Here is a 26,393-nt window from a genome sequence, read left to right as displayed (position 1 = left end):
CATTGTGAAATAGATTGGCTTTCAGCAAATGTACATCTCAGCCTAAGATATCAGTGAAGAAAGTTTTCTGATGCAAACATCAAAAGATATTCATTCTTCGATTAGTTTGATATTGAAATGAAAACGTACGCTTTGTTTTTATAAATAAAATGAAGATATTTAGTCACTTCCCTCATTTAGGTCTTTATAGATACAGGATGTTAATTTGGTTGTAGTTAATGATGTAACTATAACTGACCTTATCTGCTTTCCCAGTAAATTGAATATAACCATATAATGGTCGTGTCATTTACGCAAAAGACCGAGGAGCACCAGCTGGAACGGAGGGAATGAGAGTGCTGCCAACCTCCTTCAGGATGAACGCTCCTCAGAGTCCTTGGTGAGCGAGAATTTCTCAGGTCATTTAATGCAGCTCCAAACCATGGCACTTACCTCCACACCTTCCCTTGCTTTTGCAGATTTCGTCCCGGAGTGCAATGCAGACTGAGGGCCTGCTCTCCGATGAGTGTGCTGCACTCCCTGCCCGTCTGCAGGGCCCATTAGCAGTAATGAGGCGGCTGTCTGCAGCCTCTCCCCATGCCCGCAAAAGGAAAATCAAACCCTTTCCTCTGTATGGTCCCCACAGGCAAGAGCTGTAATTCTCTCTCTGAATAAATTCCTGGCTCTGACCCTGTACCATGGGGACAGATCAAGGTTTAATGCCAGTCATTTACAAGCAGAACACCAGGGACACCGATGAGCACGTACCATTGCAGATAACCGAATGAGCTCCAAAACTGTCTGAGCCTTCTCCTCCCTCTCATCTTGCATATTAAACCCAAACTACCCAAGCCTGGGGTTGCAGTCTAGTGTCAGTGCAGATGCTCATCTTCTGCAAGTGGAGGAGCCCTGAAGGTGTAGAGAGCATGCCATCACCAAGGTCTCTTGCACAGCTGTGGCCATTTACAGCAGTAGGGAGAAAAGAAGGACTTTATAATTAAATATGTTGCCAAACTGTTGTTCAGGCTGCATTTCAAGTTTGTAGGGCTCATGTAAACCACTGCATTTTGTTGCTGTGACCAGTCTGCCAGTGGTAGTGGTAGTGCCAAACTGATGTTTCTTCCCCCAGGTTGTTCTGCGTGGTACCTTCCCGCTCACTCATCAAAAGAAAATGAAAGGAATTTATTTTTTAAGGTGTAAACCTATTAAATTCAGCAGCTGCATAGTTCCATAGCTGCTCAAAACGATCTCACAGGAGAACAGACCCCAAGTGATACCGAGTTTTTAATTACTCATCCATGCCTGTGAAATTTAATGGCTGTATCCTGAGAGATCCCACTGTAAGTGACATAAGTGTGGCTTTGGGTGAACTGCTTACTCCTGCTGCTTCTCTGCTGTGTTGCTGTGACACTTTCCAAGCATCTCAAGGATTCTGGACAGCACCAAGCATTCTCTCTATCTCATACATTAAAATGATAAGCATTTCTAGTAGTGTTGTTATAATCTTTGTAAACCAAGGTGCCTGCATCTTCTCAAATATTACTGAGTTTGGTAAAAGGTTCTTGTTTCCCAGTGTCCACCAGCAAAGGAAAATGTAATTATTTTTGTATATCTCTTGTTTTAAAGGTTGGTCATCAGTCATAGCTGTTTACATGTCAAATACAACATCTCAAGTCCCCAAAGTGCACCAAATAACCACATGTAGTCAAAATATCTTTGAAAATGTGAAATATGCTACTAAGATACCTCTAGATTATGTCAACAGATATAGTACAGAGAATAACTCTTCCTATACAGTAAATGTATTATATAAGCAACCATGAAAAACTTTGAAACACAAGGTGTTTGAAATCTCATTTGTGATGCTTCTTGCTAAAGCAATTTCTCTCATAGAAATGTGGATCTAATTTGCCAACTGTGATTTCAAAATAGAAATATATATAAACCTTTTTTTTTTTTTTTTTTTTTTTTTTTTCCCTTCATACAAGGTAGATTTTACTCCAAAGGGGGGAAAGAAGTATTCACTTCTTCTCTTGTATTAATACTTCATCAAAAGCTCCCTATAATCAGACGCAGAGTTACATCCTCTGCAGATGCAACAACTCCTCCATGCATCACCAAATGGTTTATCTTTAAATTCCATTAATATTGTATGTCATGAACCATCTCCTGATAAAATAGGGCTGTAGCCAAAGACTTCTGTAAAATCCAGTCATTTAGCTTCCTTACAGATTCACTTTAGGTATTCTTTTTAAAGGTACAGTTTTTAAAATAAGCTAGTAAGAAGAGCATCTTGCCAAATGTTACATCATTTTTCTCCATATGGTAAATATGATGTAGATCACAGCAGCCATATTATTCATCTGTACAACAAGTTAACATGAGCAGGAGATAGCAAAATTCAGTAGAATGTCATGCACTGAGAAGTGTCTACGTGAGTCTGTGTTTTGGGACTGTTGAGACTCACTTTGTGTTAAAAAAAAAAAAAGTATTAATATAAAACACAATGGAAATATTCAAAATTGTTTCTTAATATTTTTTTTTCTGTATTTTCCAGTGGATCGAGTAACTGTAGACAGGCACACCTTCAGAGTGGCGATTTCCAGATCTTACTGCCTGAAGCCACTAAAATAAGATCTGCAAGCATTTGTCTCAAGTCAAAAGAAGTTGCATAACTAAAAGAAAGGTTTCTCTCATATTTTGGAGTACAGTTCTCAAGCCTGAATTTTTAAGAAGCTCTTCTGATCAGATATCATTCATGGTAAGGTGATGCTGAGCTATGTCCTCGTAATCTGTTATTTTAACGATGGTGTTTTGGAGCCTTGCAAGCTTTCCATTGTTACAAAGTCTAAGATATGAAAGAGCTGGCTAGGAATGACAGGGATATTAATGGACCCAGAAACCCATGGGAAATCTCTGGCTCCTACTTCAAGGGCTTAACACTCATTTTGTACCTGGCCTCACGAAAGGAGCTGATGTCCACCTCAGAAGGCAATATTTTGTTTGCAATATACTAATGGGAAGGAACAAATCTACAAGTGGTTGTTAACCTTAATAACTCATGTATAAAACAAAACACTATTATTTTTTGTGACTGAAAGTTTTATGTACAATACTGTTGCTTCTTCCCTTGCAAAGTCTATCATTCTCTATGTGGTTCAGTACTAAAAATAGAAACAAAATCTTCAGCTCTTCCTAGGAAATCGTCTTTCAGGTTTAAGCATTCTCAGACTGTGCCTATTACTCCAGCGATGTAAATACTTTACTTTGCTGTTCACCTCTGATATTTAAGTCTCGGCTAGCTTTGATACATAGGAAACAGTGTCTTTGGTTGAAAGCACAGGATGGGAGTGCAATACTTGCATTTTTGAATCAAAGTCAAACTGCATTTATTTATTTATTTTTAATTCAAACTCCATGTGGTATTCTGTAGCTCAAGGAAGAGCTTCTTCATGTTGTTAGGGTTTTGCAGAGGCCACCGGAGCCAGATTTGCTCACTAACTTTGTAGTAGCAACCTCTGTACATCCTCCTCTCTTCTACAAACCAGATGAGTGCATGAAGATGGGCTGTTTCCATGCCACGTTAATCATGGTATTTTTTTTCCCTATATTCCAATTCCATAATGTGATATAAGCAAAATCAATAATTCTTGCTTTTAACTTTAAGAGCAAGGCTGAATAAATAATTCATAAGTCATTTGATCAATGTGACCAGAGAATATCCACAAGCAGAGAACAATTTTCTCAGATATACCCATTATTTTAAATTATATGACTATTGTCTTGGGTAAATATTTAAGTCCCTATATTGACCAGAACACATTTTAAATAACCATTTGCTATATGTGCTCTGCTCCTTATTTATTTATATCAAAACATCCGAAACAGGCACTGGGCCCTAGCACAGTCTGGTTCAGCTCACAGATCTGTATCTGTCACTTTGCAATGCTTGTTAATGGAAATGTAACCAAGCTCTGGTTTGGACTCTGAGGGTAAACGTGTGTTTAATTCAGCATTAACTTAGGTCAAAAAGTTCAAGATCTCACAAAGTCATATTCATTGGCCTTAAGAAGTATCGGTAGTAAGATAGACAGCACTGTGGCCCAAACTGTTCTCCATTATACCTTCCTGTGTCACTCAGCCTTATAGTACTCAAAAAGACAGGCATGAGTATGGAACATGGCAACTTCTGAGCTGGTTTTATATTATTTTTCCTTAATTGCTAGCTATACATTCATAGCATGCACTTCAGTGGGAAACCTGACTGGCTGAAGGTGATCTTCCTGCTTAAAGGTAGAATTGTACCTGGAAAGACAGAGATTAAATATTATTTAATTTTTTCATTTGTTTGTTTAATCTTTCGGACATTTGTATTCCCAAATTTTGTAACTTTCTGAGCATGCTGTGGGCAGATTTATGGCGCATGCTTTACCTGGACAGATGAACAAAAAGTTTGGGGGTAACTGTGCTGTTAAAAGCCATGCCTTGATGGTAGGTTGCTGTATATTATAACCAGCATGTTTAATTGTATGTTCACAGAAGCGTATGAAATACAATGTCTTTTGTGTTATGGCACGGTCTGCTTGCTCTGCCACCATCAGGCAGACAGTGGATATGTGAAGGGGTAAAGAAATATTCAATTTGTCTACCAAATGCAAATGCATAATGGTATAGAAGGATGAAGGCCTGTAATCAAAGTGCTAATAACAGTGAGGCCTTTTTTAGAAGAAACAGTGGAAAAAAAAAAAAACACATGAAAAGACACAAAGTTGTTGTCACACATCAGAAATAGTAATTGAATTTTTATCACTTCTGACCCCCTGTAACCAGAATAAATATAGTAGAGTTGCATAAGTGCAATTAAGATTGTACTTGGGGCTAAAAAATAGTATCAGTACCATAAAACCAATGCTTAAAGTTGGTTGACTGAGATGGGATATTTCAGTACGTACACTGGAACATGAATATTTATTGAAGGCATTTATGCTTTGAATAAAACATCTGAGTCGTTAGCACATGAAGCTTTAAGCATCCACATTTTAAAATCCATGTTGAACACAAACAGTTAAATGTATGATTTCAACTTAAGGTTGTAACGAACAGCAGACAGATCATGCCTTCACCTTGGGAAGCAACACTTTGACTACTGATCAGACTTTTGGGTGCCTGCAAGCAGTAGCTGAGGATATGTGAAGGCAGTATTTAAATAATGCAGAAAAGACCTGTTTCTTTAGCTGCCTCCCTCATAGACATCGTCGAAGAAGTGGGAGGTACCACAGGAGATACAGAAGAAAGCAGTGATGTTCTGATGTGCATGTGGTCACCTGGGGCCTGTTTTGCAGAGGTGGGTGCCACTGCTGCCATCTCGTTAACTGGGTGTCCTTCTGCCACTCTTTTCTCCAAAGAAAAATAAATAAAGAAATACACAGCTCACGTTTTTGGATAGTGAGAGAGGGCAAGAGAGAAGTCCCCCAAGACCCATAAGCTTGTCACTGTTCTAAAGCGGTGCCAATGTAATTGGCTCAGTTAAAGCTCCTCGCTGGATCCCTAATGAATCTGCTGCAACTAAGGCGAAAAATAGGCTGTTGCTGTCTGAGGGGAATAAGCCGCTGAAACTCCTTGAATATTGAGTAGAAGTGAACTCAGGGGGATGCATCACTGCAAAGCTTTAATTACATGTGAATCTTTGAATCAACAGGATTGCATGCGTCTATGGTAAATGAGGACGGGCTTCTCTATTTCAAAAGTCTTGGCCAAACATTGAAAATGAAAGAGTTAGTGATCCAGCCATTTTTTCATTGATGGGTGAACATATAGGTTTCACATGACAAATATGCAGACAAATGTCTGATAAATATGCAGACAATAAAATCTGGTGTATGTTTGGGGAGAAAGATGTTAGTAAATCAGATTAAAGAAAATTGAAACTAACTTTGACATAGATGATGGTCAATATGGGAACTGAGTGCTAGAGATTAGGTAACAATACCTAAGAGAAGTTCCTCCACTAAGATCTGTGACCACATTGTTTCATTAATGCAGCTCCAATTCGTGAAAACTTTTATGCAATAGTTTTGTTGTATTTTAAATGTCCTTGCCACTTAATGAGACTAGTGCTTATCAGTTCCCATGTGTGAACCAAATACGTGTACCTTAGAAAACTCTCCTCCAGCTCAAAATGTCAAAATAGATTCACTTTCTTGAAAAGTGTCATATGAATGGAAAAAATATCCATGTAATTAAGAGCAATGCAGCCACTTTCAAATGATATATTTTCAGGATATATTATCTTGACTCGTAATCTGTTATCCTACTTATTCTTTATTGCCACTGTGGAAACAATAGTTACAAATGCATTAATCTTACTGCACTCTCTTTTTAACCGTTCATTCTGGAGTATGTAATACATTTATCTTTCAGTCCCATGGGTCTGATCTGAAGACTATTGAAATCAATGGGACAATTCACAGTGCTTTCAGAGAATACTGGAAATGCATTAAAAGCATGTTGGGGCACATTCAAGTTGAAGATATTTCCCGCAAGGTAAAGTTCAGCAAAATATCTGTGAATGACAGAAGCCACTGTCAAAAATTTTTACCTTAGAAATTAAAGATGAAGTAAAGATGAAAGCAGAGTGAAATGGTAAAAAAAAAAAAAAAAAAAAAAAAAAGCTGTCTAATATTCATGATTCACTTGCAGAGTTTCCAAATGAGGTATCTAAGACGTCTCCATTACATAAGTCTTGTCCACATCACATCTTTTGTCCCAGTCACATACTTTAGCCTGCTGACAATAACTTTCCTTGTCCATTTCTTGGAGTATGTAATCTAGTTCTATGATTTTTTATTTTTTTTAGGCTTTCCATTTTCAGCTGTTTCAGAAATAGTTTTCATCCTTTCTAGTGCTATTAGCAGCATATATGCCACTGCATTTATTATTTTCCCTTCAACTTCCCAGGTCTCATTCATGCTACAGTCACACCAGGACAACAACTCCAACATACAGCAAGTAGGTATTCAGCCATGAAATTGGTTGTGCCGTTGTGTGCCCATGTTCTCATTCTCTTCTTTTATACCTCTGAAAACCATTTTTTTTTTTTTTTTACTAAAATACATATATGTTAAAGAGGAGCTAGGCTGCCAATGCGCTCCGACCACTTGCTAATCCTGTTGTCTGACCTGTGTTCTCTTGTTTTGTATACTCCTGTCTTATCATTTTTTTGCCTTCTACTTAGGGAGCAAATTTCTGGGCCAGGGAACTTTTTTTTTGTAGGACACCTAATTCTTCATGTCCCTAGTCTATGAGCAGTTCCTGGCACTGTATTTATACAGATTATAGATAATCTGTCATATGACCTTATATAATGCATTCTAATATACTTAAACTGGGGGAGCATTTTGTAAGTTATATGTAGGAGCCTCATCATCAAATCCTATTTGTTTTTTGGATTTCTGTTCTAATTCCCATGAATCCCTTTGTAAATGTCCTTTTCTTCACAGACTAATGTCAAACAAATTTTCTGATTGCTGGGTATTGTTTCTCCCGGAACATGTTGGATACCTCTGAGGTAGGATTTGTCAACGTCTTTACATCTCCATCTCTTATAATGACTGACAGTATTAGAAATATCTTGGTTTTTACATACTTTCTTTCTCCTTAGTTTCCTAAAATCTTTTCTCATGTTGAACTCTTGGGGTTTTGTTAGTTAGATATCTGATTTTGAATGCTGATCTGGAGTTTACTGTGATCTTGAATGTCTCAGGTTTGTTTGAACTCCCCCTTTTGCCAAGTTTCTCAAAATGATTTTTAGGGTGTAGCCATGGTAGTCAAATATTAAGACATCCTGGTATACCTGCAAAAAAAATATTTTACCAGAATAGTTCACTTCCCTACTCAAAATAAAATAAAATACAAAAATAGTAGGATAATTATTGGTACAACTAGTCTGCAGCAACACTAGGAATAACTACACAGAGATCTGCACTGTGAATAAGACTTTAACTGTATCTGTATCTCCATTTCCAGTCTATAACATGGAGACTGCCTGTAGAGGAAGAGCATAGTTATCAACAGATTCATTTATGTATAATTGGGTAGCCTGGTGATACATTAAAAAACAACCACATAAAATACCAACCACAGAATTGATACTGAAGAATGGAATTATATTCTGCATCATTTGCTTTCAGAAAAACACCCATGTTGACCTGGTCAGCACTAAGACAGTATGAAATGCTACTATGCAAAGATAATCCATCTGTCCAGTGACAGAAAATGTTCCCTGCATTGCTGTATGAGCCAGATTGTTCTCTTACATGGTTGCAGAGCTACTAAAACTAGTGAAGTTCCACATTGCTGATCTGTGGAATGTGGGATTTAGACCCCTTGGAGAGCAGTATTGGTAACTTGTTAGTTAACCCAACTTGTTGGATAGCCCAGATTGTTTTGAATTCAAACAAAGATTCACTCTTTTTACCTATAGTTTATTACTAGTTCAGGGCTATGTACCTAAAGAAATATAATCTGAATAGCATGTGTTATAATTTTCTTTTTGTCTCATCTGGGTTTGCTGACTCAGGTCTCTGCCAGTGTAGACATCTCCATTGCCCAGTGTGGACATGCCCTGTGACAGTGGGACACATCCAAATGTTTATATCATCTTTTATTCCCTGGAGTATGCTGTGCCATAAGCCTTCAATTTATCTGCTACTTCAGGTATTTTTAATGTTTTCTTTAACTGCCCCAGTATTTGGCAGACCTCTACATCATCTTACTCTGCAACGGTGATGACAATTCAGAGAACAAAAATCACAACCTACATTTTATAGTTTATACTGTTTCTCTCAGGAAAAAAAAAAAAAAAAAAAAAAAAAAAAAAGATTAAAACTCTGTTCTCACTGTTCTGAATACTTGATTTATTTGTCTTTCACAGACAGATTATTTAAAGTCCCTAATATTCAAATGTAAATGTTCAAATATAAGTCCCATTTGCTGTAGATCTTAAAAAGAAATCTTTGTTTCTTAAATCTTTGCTTACAATAGTGGAAAGAATTTTATGAAAAAAAAAAAAAAGCAGTTCATCATTGGGATAAGACTATTACAAAGCTATTTGAGGCAAAATCCAATATTCAAAAATGCATATTTCATTGCCTCAGGTATATAAAGGATGAATTACGGGATTTGAGACTTACTTATTTTCCATAACAGCTTAAGAATGTTAAAGAACAAGTTAAAAAGTAGTCTCTTGTTTCTTTGTTCATGGTTTTGTTGTTGAAGGGTTCAGGGCTTTTGTCTTTCTTTTTTTTTTTTTTTTAATCTTTATCAAACCAGAATATGCAAGTAGGTCACCGCAGCACAGGAAGGGCCTTGTACAGCAGAAAACAACCACAGGGCCACCAGGGATGGAGCTACACAAGGAATGCAGTGGCTCACTCTGGTTTCAAAGCTGGCTCTGCATGAGCATCGCAGCTCAACAGATCCACCTCTGGAGCCTGAAGTGTTGTTACCCGTACCGCAGTGAATGGCTGGCCAACTGTGCAATGCTGCTCAGCCATTTTGGTACCCAGAGGCCAAGCCAGCCTCATGCAGTGCTTGGGGGCAGACACAGGACCCCGGTCTGCTCTGCTGAGCCAGGACACCCAGAGAGAATAAGCTGGTCTTGTGCAGGAGCTGGTCACTGGGGTTTGCAGACTGTCAAAACCTGGTCCTACTAACATGCAAAATGCTCTCCTCCATCTTAGTTTTGACCTGAGATTTTGGGAGCTGAGTGTGTGAACTTCCTTGTTGGTCTAGAAAAGGCAAGCCTGCGTATTGGCAAAACCACCAGTGTCTTGGAGCAGGCAGTCAGGGGTGAGTTGTTTGTTGTTTTGTTATTCCTTCCTTTTTCAAAGCCTGATATCTATAAGGTGGATGAAAACTCTTGGAGAAGACTGGCATACAGGAGAGCTAGTTAGCACCATTTAACTTTGGGACACCACCTCACCTCTGCACAAAGCTGCCTTACCTTTGGTGTCTGCAGGAGTCTGGAGTTTGAAAAAGAGAGTAGAGCTTCTTCTGTTGGAAGTCTACGTCCACCAGACAAAACCTTAGGACATTGTTTTAAATGCTGAGAGCAAGGAGAAATGCTGACATGACACACTGCTCTGTAGACTTAAATTGTGGAGTTTACAGAGGGTGAGTGACCTCTCCCTCTGTAGGTGGGGGAACAGAATGCTCCCTTAAAATCTTGCTGTGGAGCCAGATTCTTCACTTCACATACCCTCTACAATGAGGGATTCTTTTCACAAAATTTCATATTCAGCATCTCTGATAAAAACTGTGTTGTGAGTGCCTACTGAAGACAGATGCAGGTACTTAATAAGACAGCTCCAAAACAGTTTGTTCTATATATAAACATGAAGTCCCTCATTGCAAGTGGAGGTAACAAAATGGAGACTGAGTTTTTTTTTCAAACACACCAGCCTCAAGTTGAATTATAGCTTGTTGATAGGCAGTGTGTTGGTAAAATAAACAGTGTGTTGGTAAAATAAAAGTAAAAGCCAGTAACTCTTCAGACCTGCACCATGTGTTTCTGCACAGAGTCTGTATCCTTCTTGCTTGCCTAGGATACTCTTCCAGATGCCTCACATAGCTATGGGTGGGCTAAATGTGGAATTCAATTTGAAATTTTAATTTAACCTAGAAATTTTAACAGTAACATTAATGGTAACTATAAAAGTGAATGGATTTCACCAAGGGCAAGAAGCTTGGCATCTGTATTAATTTTTTCATCTAATGCAAAGATTTTTTTTTGGAAATATTCCTGGAAACTCCCTGTCTTGAAGTAGTTCCTGGTAAAGATAAATTAAAGGTCCAGTTCTGATGCATTTAACAAGCAGAATAATGTTTTATGAGCATGAATAAATGATCAGTGAATTTCCTATGTTTTATTTTAAACATGTCTACGAGTTGGGAGAAATGAAAGAGCATAGTGATAACTTTATTTATATTAAGTTTTAAAAATTTATTTTCATATGGAATCAATTTACATATTATGTTTTCAGTTCCCAGAGTATGATTGTCACTTCATGAACATTTAAATTTAATCACATTGAATGAGTTATTGGCAAATTATACCTAAAAATTTAAATCCTTTTCCATGGATGGACCGTGTTCTGACTCACTTTAGATGCCACACACAGGAGCCACCCTGTATCAGATTTTTTTTATTTGTTTTGTTTTAATGTGAAAGAGTGGACATTTCACTTAACCTACTTTTTAGTTTAGTTTTAATTTTAGTTTGGTTACTTAGTTTAATTTAAAAGCATACAATTTTTTTCTACTTGCAGTTAGAAAGAAGACAAAACATCAAAAAAAACCCCAGTATTATTCTTTTGTTTGTCTCAAAATTGCCTTTTAAGATTTGATTTCATGTTTTCAAAGGAAGGAAATATTTTAGTCCATCTGCCTTCTTGTCTTCCTTGCTGAGATTGTTGATTATTTTATGGACACTTGTCCACCAGCTGCTGGACTGACACCACCAATTAATCTAATTAATCTAATTTGTGCCCCTTACTAGCAGACACAGCAGACCCACATGGAGAAGAGGCAGCAATCTTGCTGTGAAGGGCTGCTGGTCCCCTTTGCCTCTCTCCTGGAAACATCAAGGTCCAGGACCTCAGTGAAATAGCAGAGGAGACCCTGAAAGAGGAAAAACAGCACAGAAGCTTTAAGTTTGCATGATAAAAACCCTTGTGTTGTTGTGAACATGTTTCAAATTTAATTTCACAAGTTCAGACGCATTTTCAAACAATTATCATCAGTATCTTGCTGTTGCATTCAAATTTGTCAGTACAGTTGACTCTAGCCAGTTTCTATAGAAGCAGATCATCTCTGTTTAGTCTTCACAAAATGATGTAAAAAGGGGAATGTCTGAAGTGATGCAATTAGTGATGTTTAAAACTACTTGTGGTAGTTTTAACACACACACCTGACATGCCATTAATGAGATCATTAAAAATATTCAAAAATTTTGTTTCATCTGAAAGTAGGAGTATTATTGTAAACTGCTCAAAAATAAATTAAAAATCTTTGAATATAGTAATATACTTTCAATATACTTTTAGTATAGTGTAGTAAATACTTTTAGTTTGGTATAGTAATGTACTTTTGTAATATGCTTTGAAAATACACAGCGAATTGTACTCCCTGACATGAGCTACAGAACGATGCATATGTGAAAGAAAAATATTAATACTTTAATCAAATTGAATGCAGGCTCTAACTTCTCTCATCCATGGAAATATTTCATGTACAAACTGTGCAATTGCTTGCCATGGGAGTATACAGAAATCCTCTTAGGGATATTGTGATGCGGAGACTGCAGGTCCAAAAGTACAGCGATTCCTCCTTGTAAAAACACAGTCTTGCTGTGTCTATTGCTCAGTTTTGCTCTCAGAAATTAATAGAAGTCATCGGACTGATTGCTGCCTGAGTATGTGAGAGCCTCGCCTGGTTACCACGGCTGCTGCTCAGTGCCGTGGCCGTGCCAGACACAGCTCTGTGCGCTGGACCGAGCTGGTGATCAATGGCTGCTCCTCACCACAGTGCTCCGGTGGAGTGAAGGGCAAGGAATCGGCTCCAACACACCTGGTCCCTGGCCCAAAGGGCAGCACCCTGTCTCTGAACGCGATGGCTATTCATTTGACAAAGCCTTCCCCATAATCTCTCGGCAGACTCTTGCAGCTAATCTCTCTATTGATTTTTGCTTAGAAACACCTACAGCTATTCAATCACTAATAAAATCTGAAGAGTTCAGTTTTTAAGACGTTTAACTCCTTTGGAGGTAAGGCTTATTTTTCGTCTGATGGGCAATCGAATGCCTCTGCTCGTTTCCAAGTACGGGGATCATACAGACGACTGACAACTGAGACAAAATCCACCCTACTGCACCAGCCCAGAGACTCTACTCAGTTTGGGCCTTTAGCCTTCACGCGTCCTCCTTTTCCTCATTCTACTTTTCCAGTTCTTGTGGTTCATTTTCCCAGTTTGACTGGGAGAAATTCTCTGGATATCTTTCTGAACCCACCTCTCTCTAGCAGTAGACACTGCATCAATACTGCATCATCAGTACTGTGTGGAGAAGATAGTGTGGAGGCAAACTTTCTGGTTGGCTTTTGATTTGTTTTTCTTGACTTCCTTTTTGTTACATCCCTCTTCTGCCCTCGGTCAGGCCGGCATGTCCCTCTCTGCCCAACTGTGGATCCAGGAGGTTTTTTTTGCCTGTGGCTCCTTGAAGAACTGCCACGAAGCAGCCAAGGTGAGACAAAGCCATAGGTGCAAGGGCTGGGGTGAGCGGCACAAGGGGGCTTCCAACCAGGGCAACCTCCCTGCATCTCCCATAATCTGCACTGGGAAAATCTCCAGACAACAAAGGCAGAGTCCGCAGGGAAACAACACCACAGCATCTCTGTCTGGGATAGAAATCATTGCTGAGAGAGTCAGCAGGCTTAGATGTGTAAACGGAAAGAATATGGGGAAACTTACTGCCTTCAGATATTTTTTCACCTTTAATTAAGGCCACTTTCTTTTTTAGTAAAAAATAATGTTTTATTTAATTGTAAGTCCTCTGGGCCCCTGGTGGAAAAGCTGTAATATTTCATTGCATAAATCACATACCCAAATCTATTTCTGATAATGCCTCCACTTTCTATTTATTCAAATGATGAAAGATGGTTTATTATGCCTAAGATAATTTTCTGACTTTTTTCTTCTAAGTTTTCTTAATGGGGTTGACATTTTAGACTAGGAAAAAAAAAAAAAGGAAAAAAAAGACCAACCACCAATAAATGGTTTTATTGGTTAAATCTCAATGTTATTTTTAAGCAAATAATGAATTACCTTGACTAATAACTGTAGAGCCAGACATGATTCATTCTCATAATTAGGTTGACAGTCACCATCAATCTTGTAATTTCAGTTCACGTGGTTATAAAATTTTGTCTCCTTTTACAATATGAGATCTTACCAAGCTGTACCCCACAAAATATGCTGGGGCTTTGCCTTCAAATTCTGCTCTGCTCGTGGAGTCCTCAGAATAACTCCTGCAGTTATGGAGCTGTGGCCATGGGGGGTCAGCACCCAGACGAGGTTCAGGCCGGAGCCAAAGCACAGGGCGTATTGACAAGCTGGAATAGCTTTCAGCCTTTGCAGACCGTGGCTATTTTTGGAAAAGACCTAAGCTTAGGAAGTTTCGGATGCAAATCAATCACTCTTGGAGGAGCAGAGCACAGCCAAAGCACTTGTACTTGTTGAGCATGTGCCAGCAGCCCCCTGGGGGCCGAGGCAACATCATGCGCCATTTAATTACGGCACATGTGGTTGAAGAAAAGAAATTACCTGGTATGTGGTGAGAAACCTTCCTGTGTTCTAGGTAAGACAGATGGGTGGTTTCTCAAATGCTGGCCTTTATGACACTGAAACAAAAAGAAAAAAAATAATGCAAAGAATTTTTTATTTCTTCTTTTTAAGAAAACTGTATACTCAGCAATGATGTTGAATATTTGAAATAGATAGAAGTACTTGATTATAAAGAAATTGATTACAACCATTTTATTTCAGTAATTTCTCTTATTAAATATTTATTTTTAAGAAAAATATATCCATGTACATCAAGATGTTGTTAATTCTGTAGCTACAAATCTTGTAGCTGCCTTTGATCAGGCTCCCAGCAGTAAGAAGTTATTTGAACCTTCATGGGTGTTCCCATGGTAGCTTGCAAACTATTTGTCATATTGATGTGTAGGAATAAACAATCATTTACCACCAAACTGTATGCCTCTTTTTTTTTTTAAAAAAAAAAAAAAAAAAAAAAAGATTAAGAGAATGTTGGTGAGTACTAACAGTATATAAGCATGTCACTTGATCACATGCTAGTGCTGGGAGCTGGCTGGCTGCGAGGCAGCCAACTTTCATTGCTCCCACTGCAAGAAGAAACACTCCTCTTGTAACAACTGGGTCACCTTCTCAACTCTGTTATTATTCTGTAGTTCACACTTTTGCTTGTTGACAGATTTAGAGCACTTTGTGAAAGCAATAATTGGCCTGGGAATGTAGCTGGCATGCTTCCCCAGAAAAGAGCTTGAATTAGATTGCCTTAGGTCTTTCATTAACTGTTAAAACTAACACAACGGGCTGCCACCAAAAGCGTGCCGAAATCCTGCTGCAGGAACCAGGAGGGCAGCATGCGCTGCTCCCCTCCCTGCCTGCACTGGAGATTTTTGACAGCTATTGCAAGCACTAATATTTTTAGGAATCTACACAACGCTTCCCCTCCTGGCAGCTCCGGAGCATCCTTGGCTGCAGTAGGGGCTGCTTTGCTTGGGGGATCAGGCTGGCCCACCGAGGTGGCTTATTGCCCATCCGAGCGTGTCAGCAAGAGTGCAGAGACCTGCTACCCATCGGGGGGACAGCCCACCATGGCGTGCAGGGGGTTTCCTTCTCTGCAGTGCTCCCCTTCCCTCATTGGGAAAGAAGACAAAGACATTTGGCCAGTAGTAAAGACCGTCAGATAGGTTTTGCTTTTTTTTTTTTTTTTTTTTTTTTTTTTTTTTTTTAATACCGGCTATTTTATCTCCAAAAGAGTAAAATTGCCTTTCATGAATCTGTAGAAAGATGCTTCAGGAATTTAATGCAATAGGGTCATATTCTGGCTATTAATATTAATGCTTTAATCCTGGATTTGGAAGTGCGTTCTAGAATGAAACTAGAAAATTCTACACTTTTTGAAGACTTATTAATAATACAGGAGGAGCAAAATGTATCCCATTTGAGTTATATATGTGGAAAGCTCCTATCTGAAGAAGCATGTCTGAGATGATTCAAAAATTCTGAAAGAAATCCTATATGGGTAATCTTTAGATTTATTGTTAATTATTATCAAATAGGTACCTGAGGAGCTAAAGATCTTTATCTGTGCAATTGCTGTACCTTTCAAAATGAAGACAGATTGGATAGAAGGCAATGGAAGGGTAAAAATAGAATTATTATGTAAAATTGTTTTGGAAAGAAAATAAAGTGTTTTTCCATTTCAGACATCCCAGTTTGTTCCGTTTGCTGTGATTATCTTTCCTCTGGAAGAAAAAAAATCAACTGATTATACACCTTATGCCTGGTTTCATTCACGGAAAGTAATTATAGGAAATTAATTTCCCTCATTAGGTTGTATAACTCAATATTAAATTACTGAAATGATCTAGGGAAGGCAAGGTAGAATCATCATTAGATATTAATGTATGTCAGTAAGAAAGCCTGGAAGTTTATTGTTTCTGTCAGTTGGGAGAATTTTGTTAAGGTGTCTGATTTGAAGGATGGTCTATAAAGTCCCTAATAAATATCCTTACACTGGAACACTTAAACATTTTAAGACTGCTATAGTATTACCCTCACAGATATGCAGATATGAGTGAATTAAAACTAATTAAAAGCCCTTTGGTTAGGCCATGTCTCTAACTCAGAGAAAAAAAAAAAAGTCCTTTATTCAGGAAAATCATATATATAAAATATAATTTGTCCTGAAGTGCTCCTGAGACCTATCTTACTCAAACAATAGGAACAACCAAATAAGAAAACCAAACCAAACAAGAGTTAATCCAGAATATATTTCTGGAATTTTTTAGAAGGAAATAAAACACAAATATTACTTGTGATCACATTTGGGAGTGAATTTGTATTGAATCTGTATTGGTATCAGTAAGCTTTGTAAAGTCATATATCATAGAATCATAGAATATCCTGAGTTGGAAGGGACCCTTAAGGATCATCAAGTCCAACTCTTGACACCGCACAGGTCTACCCAAAAGTTCAGACCATGTGACTAAGTGCACAGTCCAATCTCTTCTTAAATTCAGACAGGCTCAGTGCAGTGAGTCCACCCTGGGGAGCCTGTTCCAGTGTGCAACCACCCTCTCTGTGAAGAACCCCCTCCTGACATCAAGCCTAAATTTCCCCTGCCTCAGCTTAACCCCGTTCCCGCGGGTCCTGTCACTGACCACTGTCAACTTACATTACAACTTACTATATGTAACTTACTATATGTAAGTTGTAATGTAACCTTGTTAACCATTGTTCCTGGGGAAGAACAGATGTTTATATTGGTGGTTCAGCAAGTAAAACTAAAGTAGTAAATTAAAGCAAAAGTAGTGATTTATATTTTATTAAAGAAAATAAGACCCCAGGTTTGCTGTCAGCCCTCTGTGACATACAATATAAGTATCTTCTGTGTGTTAAATACTTCAACCCATCAACACAGAGGCGGGGTGTATGATAAACTATTCAAAATCTTATCTGACATAACAGTTGAGATTGCGTGTATATACCTATAATTAGGTCCCCAGAAATTTTATACTCATGTTTTTAAATATTTTTCATAAATAATAAATAAATACCAGCATAAAATAATTATTCCTGGCTTAGAAATTATCATGTAATGTATTTACATGATCCCAATGTATTTACTGAGATGGAATCTGATCCTGAAAGTTATCTAGTTATGCAATGACTTTGATTTTAATAAGTGATTTGCACATGGAAGTACATTAATAAATTTTCAAGTCCTTCCTAAAGATTCTCCTGGTAAGGGTTTTCTACTCCAATAGCCCTTGTTGGGCTTTTCAACAAAGAGATTAATAGTTATTTTTTGGGCTTTGGAGAGAGTCTTTGTTAGAAGTCTTTCAGAATAAATATTATGAAAGCTACCGTGTTGTAAGGCAGTTTCATTGTAGATGAAGAGGTGTCGTGAAAAATGAGGAAAAAATTATCTTCACAGCAAGACACAATGAAGAAGTTCCATTATTAATAGTGAGATCACAGCATTTGTAACATACAAATATCCTAATATTTGACAAAGGTAGACAATGTTAGAGGAAATTAAAAATGCAAGGCAAAAAGTCAGTACAGAGGCTGGTATACTCATTGCTAACAACCACACTCACACATATGTTTGGACATCAGTACAGGATCCTTATTCAACGTGCACCAGTTTTCAAACCAGCCATCAAAGTTTGTGTGCACAAGCATAAACACTGCAGTACAGACCAGGAAATAGATGCTATTCTGCTGATGAAAGCTAGGTGCTCATCCAGAATATTACATTAATTAATACATTAAATAATATTGAGGCATTTAAGGAATACTGAGGCAGGCACTGTGAAACACTGGATTTCTCAGAAGACGGCTGCAAGAGCTGAGTGAAAAGATTGAGGTAAGCTGTTCAAGACAAGAAATAAATCAAAGAGGGTATGCTTAAGTTATATTTTCCAGTAATACATCTGCTGCTGAGAGTAAACTATGTGCTGATATTTGCTCTTTTAATAATACAACGAGAACAGTAAGTGGTCAAGCACACAATTTAATGTAGGAGAAATATCGACACATTCCAAAAAAAGAACCCCACCAATATTGAAACCCTTTGCTGTAAGCCTATGTACATCAAGACCCAAAACTGAACTGGGACGGAAAGCAATACCTGGATGCCTGGATCTGTCTTCAGTTCTTTTGAAGAAATATGCATCAGTGGTCTTCCAGGCACATTGCACCCTCCAGAACAGGGTTGGTGGCTAATTTCCTCTGAGGAAAAAATAAAAATAAAAAAAAATAAAAAAAAAATAAATAAAAATAAAATAAAATAAAATAAAATAAAATAAAATAAAATAAAATAAAAGTTTGACTGCACTTGCCTGTGACTGGGGAACTTCTAATTTTCTCTAATAGATTTGTCATTGCCCACCAGCAGGGATAGTGAGGTGGCCATGACTGTGCTGTAGCAAGGAAATTCTTTTATCCTGTGATATATTTCTTGAATAGGAATAGTAGGTTTGGTTTATATGTAGACTGACACCATATTCATTTAACTGTAACAGAAATGCTGATATTGTGAGCAAAGATTTGCACAAATTCAAATATCTTTTATTTCTTCCTTTCATTCACATTTAGATGGAACTGTAAAAAGTAAGCTAGCCAAATATAAATTGCAAATCGGCAAAATTTGAGTTTGGTGTTTCAAACTTGGGTTACAGGCAACCCTTGACTGTAAGGAACTGCTTGCCATTAACATGTTACCAGACCGGTGTTGTTAAAACCTTGCCACTAGCTTAGAGAGAAAATGGAAGTGATTTCCATGCTCCCGAGTATATAAACCTCCTTACTAACTCCTTTCTGCTCAAGTGACTTCTCATTGGGACTCATAAACCTACTTCATGAGATCAAGCTTGTGGTTCTTTCCTTTGAAGAGAACAGGCTGCTCACTACAGGATGTCCACCCTTAATCCCAGCCCCAGGTCACACCAGGACCACAGTGAGTCACACAGGCCAAAATTTTAATCACTGGATGTGGAAGGGTAGCTACTGAGATCCAAAAGATCCAAAAAAAAAAAACCAACCAAAAAAAAAAAAAAACCACAAAAAAACAGACTGTTTTAGCATAAAATTCCATCAGTAAAATTCAGGACCTTTATGCACATGGCACTGGAGTGTCACAGATTTCCAAGGATAAAACAAATTTTGCAGTGGGTTTGCAGACACTCATATCTGAGAGAAATAGCCATTCCCTTGTTAAACTGCTGCCTAAAATCTTAGTAAAGAACCAGGACTTCCATGACAGGAGTGCAAGGAAAAAAAGAAGAAGAAAAAAAAAAAAGATACTTTTGACAGTAAAAGGTAGGGGAATGACAGAATTGAACTTGAGGTCTAAAAGTCCTTGCAGGAAGGGAGAAGCTTATTAGTGATCTTAAATTACAGTAAATAATGACAGAGCTTCAAGAAAAACAGATTTTGCTGAATATGCTTTTCAGTGTAAAAAATGAAGCCACAAGTCAAGAGTAGAACATTAAATATACATAAATAGTGAGAGCTGGGAATAAAAAAAAAAAAAGTAAAAGACAAGTTAGTGTGTTACATAAAACATGAACAAATGGTTAGCAGTGTTTTACAGTTAAAAGGAGAAATTTTGCTTAGCCTGTGTGGGACGTCCTTCTTCATTTTTGAAATCTATGGCATGGATGGTTACCATATTCATTCATCTGTTAAATACGAACACACACATTTCATATGGTCAAGTATCACAATAAGAACTTCTCAGGCTGGGACAAGACATAAACCATGACATTTTCACTCTTTCAAAATTCTGGGCTTTTACTGGACAATGCTTTTAACCAAAGGTTCTGTTAGTGCTAACTTGGAGGATTCTGCATATCTTAAAGTATTCACATTATATACATACATCTGAATTTGAAGCTAAGAGTACCTTTATGCTCATATTTGAACATCTCTTAACTTAACTACAAACAACTTTATGAACTTTATGTTCTGTATCATCGTGAAGTGTGTTTGACCACAGGCAATGACAAGCCCATACGAATATGGATAATTTATTTATTTATTTATTTATTTATTTATTAAGGGTTTTTAATATTGCTGCCTTGCTTTTAGTAAGGTAGACATTTAGACTCTTGCTTAGACTCCTAGCCTTCAATCTGGGTTGAAAAACTCTCAGGTAAAAATATTGACTTGTATATTTGCTACCACAGGTAAAGTATACAGATGTTTTCTAATCTAATGCCTTGATTTTGACAGCTTAATAAATAAATAAAATATTTTATTTATTTATTTATTTTTGCTACTTCAACAATGGTTAAAAGAGCAAAAGAGATAGAAACTTAAAAGATGTAGAAAGATTGAATTAAAGTATTTCCCAGCATTTTGATGACATTTGACCATTACAAAGAATAACTCATTTTGCAGCAATTGTGGACAACTAGATTCAACTGAAGCTGAAACTGTTCCACTGGGAAATGTGCTAAAAGAAAGGACGACTCAGAGTTCTTTATTTGTGCAAATAAGGGAGGTGAAAACCTTATATTCCTTAGAATCACCCCCTAGGACTTGTTCCTGCAGGATATTTTTCACAGAACCCATATAGGTTTACTAAGGTGCCCAGGCAATTTTAAAAAAAACACCTGCTTGTTATCAGTATTTTCTCTTGGACCAATATAAGCATCCTGGTAGTAAGAATCTCTTTTGCAGGATTAGATTTAGGCTGCAGAAGGCTGTTCTGTGTTTCACCTTTGTTGCTGCTTCACAATGCAGTGGGACAGCTTTCCCTTCCAGACCTGGCTCTTTTATAGCATATTCCCAGGGTGCCACTTGAGGCGTGTCATGGAAAAGGTTTGTAAATCCTTTGAATGGTTTATAACTTGGTTGGAAATTTTCCCTTCTTTTCTTTCATGTCTTCTAATTTCCATTTTATTCACCAAGAATCCTTAAACAAATGTGGATATTCTGCATTGTTCTCAGAATTATTTACTGCCCTTATTAAAATTTTGTCACATGAATGAAGAGTTTAATTCATCCCTAATCATATATCAAATGGCAAGCTATTCTATCTCTGCAACCTTTAGAGTGCTCTGTAATTGGATTAACTTGCAATTGTTCTTCCCTCCTTGTGCAGCCTCAGCAACCTGCGAGGAAGGGAAATGGTTGGTCAATGGAAACACAGCATTTGGAAAGGTTAGTGTGGTTAGTCAGACCTGGGTTTTGTTCTGCCTGCTTGCTAAATCAAGCATGGAGATTATTTTTTTTTTCCTGTTTTATCCTCATGAATCAAATTTGAAAAAGACCAAACCCAGGACCAGCACAAATCAATCAGTGTGGTCATGGCTGTAACAAGAAGGATAAATAGTGACGGATGCTTTTTTTTCTCTGCTTTGTATTTCAGGTGTGTGTTTGCTACTAATTAAAACTCATCGCCTGGGCTCCAGCTGGTGGCATTACAAATGGGAGGAGGGCTCCTGCAGCACGGTAGCTAAGGTAATGTCTGTTTGAATTTGGAAATGTTCAACCTATTTCAAATACCAGATAAAGTATTTTATAGCATATGATCATTGGGAATACTTGAAAGTGACTTTCCACATGTCAGAACACTCTTTCAGTGCATTGAAAGAGACATTAAAATGAATGGGAAAGCCCTGGGCACCCCTGCTGACCTGCCTCAGAGCCACGCACAGGATGGCTGCTGAAGCAAACAGGTACCAGAGTCCTGGCTTTTGTCAAACTAGAAGACATGTCCCCTGTCCCTGAGTGCTGTTAGTGGATGCTGGTGATGGAAGCTTGGCTGTGTCTCTTTGTCCCCATCAGCTGCAGGAAGGCAAGGTGGTTGCTTCTCAAGTGGTCAGGGCTGGGGTGATCCCTTCTCAGCCCCCAGTGTGTGGGGGGACAGATGGGTGGGTGAGGTGTGGGACCGCTCTCCTCCCACCTAACTCTGCAACCTGGCTTTGTGCTGCTCTGGGCATGTCCCAGTGCTCCTCTGGCAATCGTGTTTGGTGTTTCCTACATGCTTATAGATATATTTATCTGTTTACAAGTTACTGGCTGTAGGCTCCTTTAAATAACAGCGCATGGAAATAATTAATTGGCATCATACACATTCATATTTTACAGCTACAACATATAGGCTGTGTCTCTCGTACGTGCAGTATAAGAACTATTTCAGCCCTGATGCAGAAGGAGTTCTCATATTAAATTGTGGTACTCCGCTAGGGACATTCGTGTACTGTAAAGTGTCTTCAGGATCTCTGTGCTGTTACCCTTCAAACATCAAAGTTACACCCCAAACAAGGCTGCTGTTTCTAAGAACACACTGAAACATCCTGACTTCAGTTCTACAAGTATTTCCCTCCTGATCTGAACACGGAGTGTATTAGTGACTGACTGAGGGTAAAGCTCTGAATATTTCAGTGCAGCCTCAAGCCCAGTAGTCACATTCAGTGAAATCATCTGCTTAACTGCGTGCTGGTTGTGTTTGACTACATATTTAGGAGAGATGGTAAAATACTTAAGTGCTTCTGGTCATCTTTTTCTCCAAGTTGTTTTGTACTAAATTTATCTTCAGCGTTGTGCTCTAGGCTGCTACAGGACAGGCTAGGGACCCTTTTTAGAGCACAGCCCTGATTTCACCACAGATGAGCCTACATGTTGGAAGTTTTTTCTAGGCTAATTGGACAAACAATGACACTTTGAAAAATTAGAGGTTTTGAAAGTTCTAAAATTAGTCCTGAGATATTTTTGCTCCCTCCTCATTCAACAGCAGGTTGATCTGAAAAGCTCTTCCCTTGCTGTGCTGTGATGGCATTTCTTTGGGCATGGTTAGTGCAAGGGAAGTGCTCTGGAAACCCAACTCCAGCATGCTCCGCCTCTTCTCAAGGGAAAAGTATTTTCTTTACCTACACCCATTTCAGTTAATAAATAAAATTCTACTTTTTCAAAATGAAAGCCCTCAATACTCAAAATAGGTGAAGCCTCTTCCTCTGTTTGTGTCCCATGTGAGCCCTATTGAGGGCTGCAGTGATGCAAAAGGATGATGATCCCATTTATCTGGGGGTAATTTAAGAAATAATCCAGTCAGCATATTTTTCCAAACATAGCTTTTTCTTTTCATTTAAAAGTGTGTAATTTCATAAACTCAACTCAGTAGAATATTGTGCAGTGCAAAATGATTCCACTTATATGGAGTTTTGTTGGTCCCCTTTTAAATGTTTCCATTCAAGGAGGAGTTTTTTTATCAGGTGGTTTAATATGTGATAGAGGTCTATGATTTTTATTCTCAGGTTCTGTCCTTTTCTTCCTTTTGCTTCAGTTTGTCCAATATGGGTGTTTCCTTAGAAACCCTGGCTGTCAGATGCCGTTGTAAAAATGACATTGGGCTGTCATTTGGGGGAGGTAATTGTTACAGAAGCAGTGTTTTCTGCATTGGCTTTAGTCCTCTTGTTGACAGCTGTTAACTTTCCTCAAAATTTAGGAGAGGGAGGAACATGTCTCTGCTTTCCTTTTCATACCTTGCTGAGAAAGACCATTGCTCTGAGGAGCACATCAGTATTATGTGGAGTTATAAGGAGTAGATCAGTGCTATGCGGAGTTCCAGCTTCCTAAATTGCTGGGCTGTGCTCCTGATGCAGGATGAATTTAGGAGACTGCTTTCATGACAACAGAGTTGCATAACTCTTGTGAGTTAGTGTACAAACTCTGCCAGGGGTGATATTTTATCAAACCTCATGACAAAACTCTCTGAAAGCTATCAAACTCCTATTGAGCGATTAAAAATTGATATTGTGCTTGGCCAGACATAAGCTGGGGCTGTCTTTTGTATTCACGTATGTAAGTTATAGTACTTAGAAACTTCCAGAAGATTTTATGAGCCATTGGTTTCCTGAGCTGTGATCACCTGTAGGTCCTGCACTAGCATGAGTCGTGAGGATGCTAAAAATATTTGAGTATTCCTGCTGAGCCTTTCTCTTTACAGGAGGAAATATGGTACCTGGGGATCTCACACTGATTTGCTATAGGCTTCATATAGTCAGCCTAAATTTGCATAACTGGAAATGGTTACTGTGTTTTGGTAAAGGTCTTTCCTATTCTTTTCCTATCAATATGTGAATTTCACTTAGAATTTTAAATATATTTATATTTATTGGAAATGTAACTCCTTTGTTTTTTTTTCTGTTGTTACTAGTTGATTTTTTAAAAGTTCGAATCTGTGACCATCAGGTACTTTGCCATTCTCTAGAAATGTGCCATTGACCATGTATACATCTTATTCATTTGTATTTTATAATAGCCCATAAAGGGTTGGATTAATAAGATATTAGTCAGATTCCAGCTCTAAATAAGCCCTCCATGCCTTCAATGTGATACTTGAGATATCCTTGAAAGAGCAAAATCTCACTGGAAATCATAGTATGGAATAAACCTGGAAATTCACTGTACAGGCAGGAGAAGTTGCTGGAGAAAAGCACTTCATCAGAGCCCATAGTAGCTGCAAACATGAAATATGTAAATATTTGTAAAGGTAGACTGCATGCAGGGGATGAATTAAATGTCTGAAACATGCTACCCTGAGGAAGGAGCAGGGTAATAGGTGGTCCCAGGGGTTTTCTTATACTTGTAAATGTGAGCCAGTTATACCAGCAGAAGCATGGTGGTGTAATGGTGCAGCTATGGCTGGAGCCAGGTTTTGTTACCTTGCTCATTCCAAATAATGAATTTTTCACAACTTCAGAAGAAATTCTTAAGGAATAAGACACCACAAGCATGATTAGTGTTTAACTGCATACCTTTATATGACATGAGGATGCAGCCCAGTCTCTGAGAATTTAAAAATAAATTGAATAGTAGTATTTCTCACTTAATACCTCCATATATACAGAAATTCTAGAAAACCTCATATATTCAAATCTGTATAACAATTTCAGAACAGTTGAAAAAAACAACACCCTACCATCTACCCAAGAATTGCCATGCTGAGCCAGGCTGGAAGTACTCTTATTTTAACCTCTGTTTCTGATAGGGGGGTGTGAGAAACCCATCACAAGCAACGAGGGAATGATTTTCTCCAGGGAAATGTTTTTTTCCTTACCTGATCAGTTAGCAACTGACCTCTGGCCTGAAGCATAAGGCTTTCTATCTTTGATACAATTATTTTTATCCTAGGTAATGCAAAATCTCAGACCTTTCTAAAAGCCTAAGAAAACAGATACACCTTGCAATGTCCCTACAGTACAAAAAGGAGAGTAAAGCATATTTCTTTCTTTCAGCTCTTCCTTAGCAGAAAATTCAGATCAGAAAGAACCTGAGAAAAATACTTGAGGAAAGGTCACTCTACCAAACTTCTTTGAAACTCAGATAAAAGAATAATGATAATTCTATTGTAGAGTAGCAATAGATTCTTTAATTCAATCCCATAAAACAGAGCCTCTCCAGGGGACTTTTCAGCTACAGACCACACAGAGGCTTGCCCACTCACGCCAAACGTAGGCAGTTTCTGTGCCAGGAGAGGCGATGATGGTGGCACCTCGAGCTGCCTGTGCTGCACAGCCAATGCCAACCTGTCAGCATGGTGAGAAAGGATGTGATGATTTTTTAGGGTGATGGTAGGGAAAAAACTTCATGAACAGGGTGATGCTGAGGAAAAATGATTCTATTCCAGAAGTGTGATAGAGAGCTTTAAATAAAATAAGTAAAGTAAATAACAGCTGCTTTAGACATACTTAAATTATTTGTGCGTTTTTTTTTTTTTTTTTTTTTTTTTTTTTTTTTAACACTTGTTTAAATTGAAAGGGCTTATAAACCTTTGGCTGTCCTGCCCATCCTGTTGGGATGGCAAATAGAGCAGTGATGCAGTGCCAGCCCTGCTGGTTGGATGTGGTGAGGCAGAGTGACAGATTTGTTATTTCTCATTTGGATAGTTAAATTCTGTACTTTCCTACATTATAAATCTCAGTTATTTTAAATATTAAAGCTTCAGTTCCTGTGGCACAAAATCTATGCCAGTGTTATTTGGTCAAATCCAGTGTCCTCTATTTATGTTTATTTTTTAACAGAGCAATAAG

At 38.1% G+C, this 26,393-nt stretch overlaps 1 long non-coding RNA gene across 2 annotated transcripts; it reads left to right on the top strand.

Annotated features, from left to right (window-relative positions):
• The first annotated feature begins 264 nt into the window (after nt 1-264).
• On the top strand, nt 265-11,210 carry LOC116492730. 2 transcript variants are annotated; one of them, XR_004253619.1, is made up of 6 exons: nt 265-379; nt 2,537-2,740; nt 6,400-6,522; nt 6,937-6,987; nt 7,479-7,546; nt 9,720-11,210. It is a non-coding gene; the product is annotated as an uncharacterized LOC116492730 (long non-coding RNA). The 2 variants fall into 2 exon arrangements; XR_004253618.1 differs by lacking the exon at nt 9,720-11,210 and adding an exon at nt 8,558-8,794.
• The last annotated feature ends 15,183 nt before the right edge of the window (nt 11,211-26,393 follow it).

Source organism: Aythya fuligula, chromosome 9, assembly GCF_009819795.1.
Source record: "Aythya fuligula isolate bAytFul2 chromosome 9, bAytFul2.pri, whole genome shotgun sequence".
NCBI lineage: Eukaryota > Metazoa > Chordata > Aves > Anseriformes > Anatidae > Aythya > Aythya fuligula.
The sequence above is the reverse complement of the archived record's forward strand: the minus strand, read 5'-3'. Positions and strand labels throughout refer to the sequence as shown.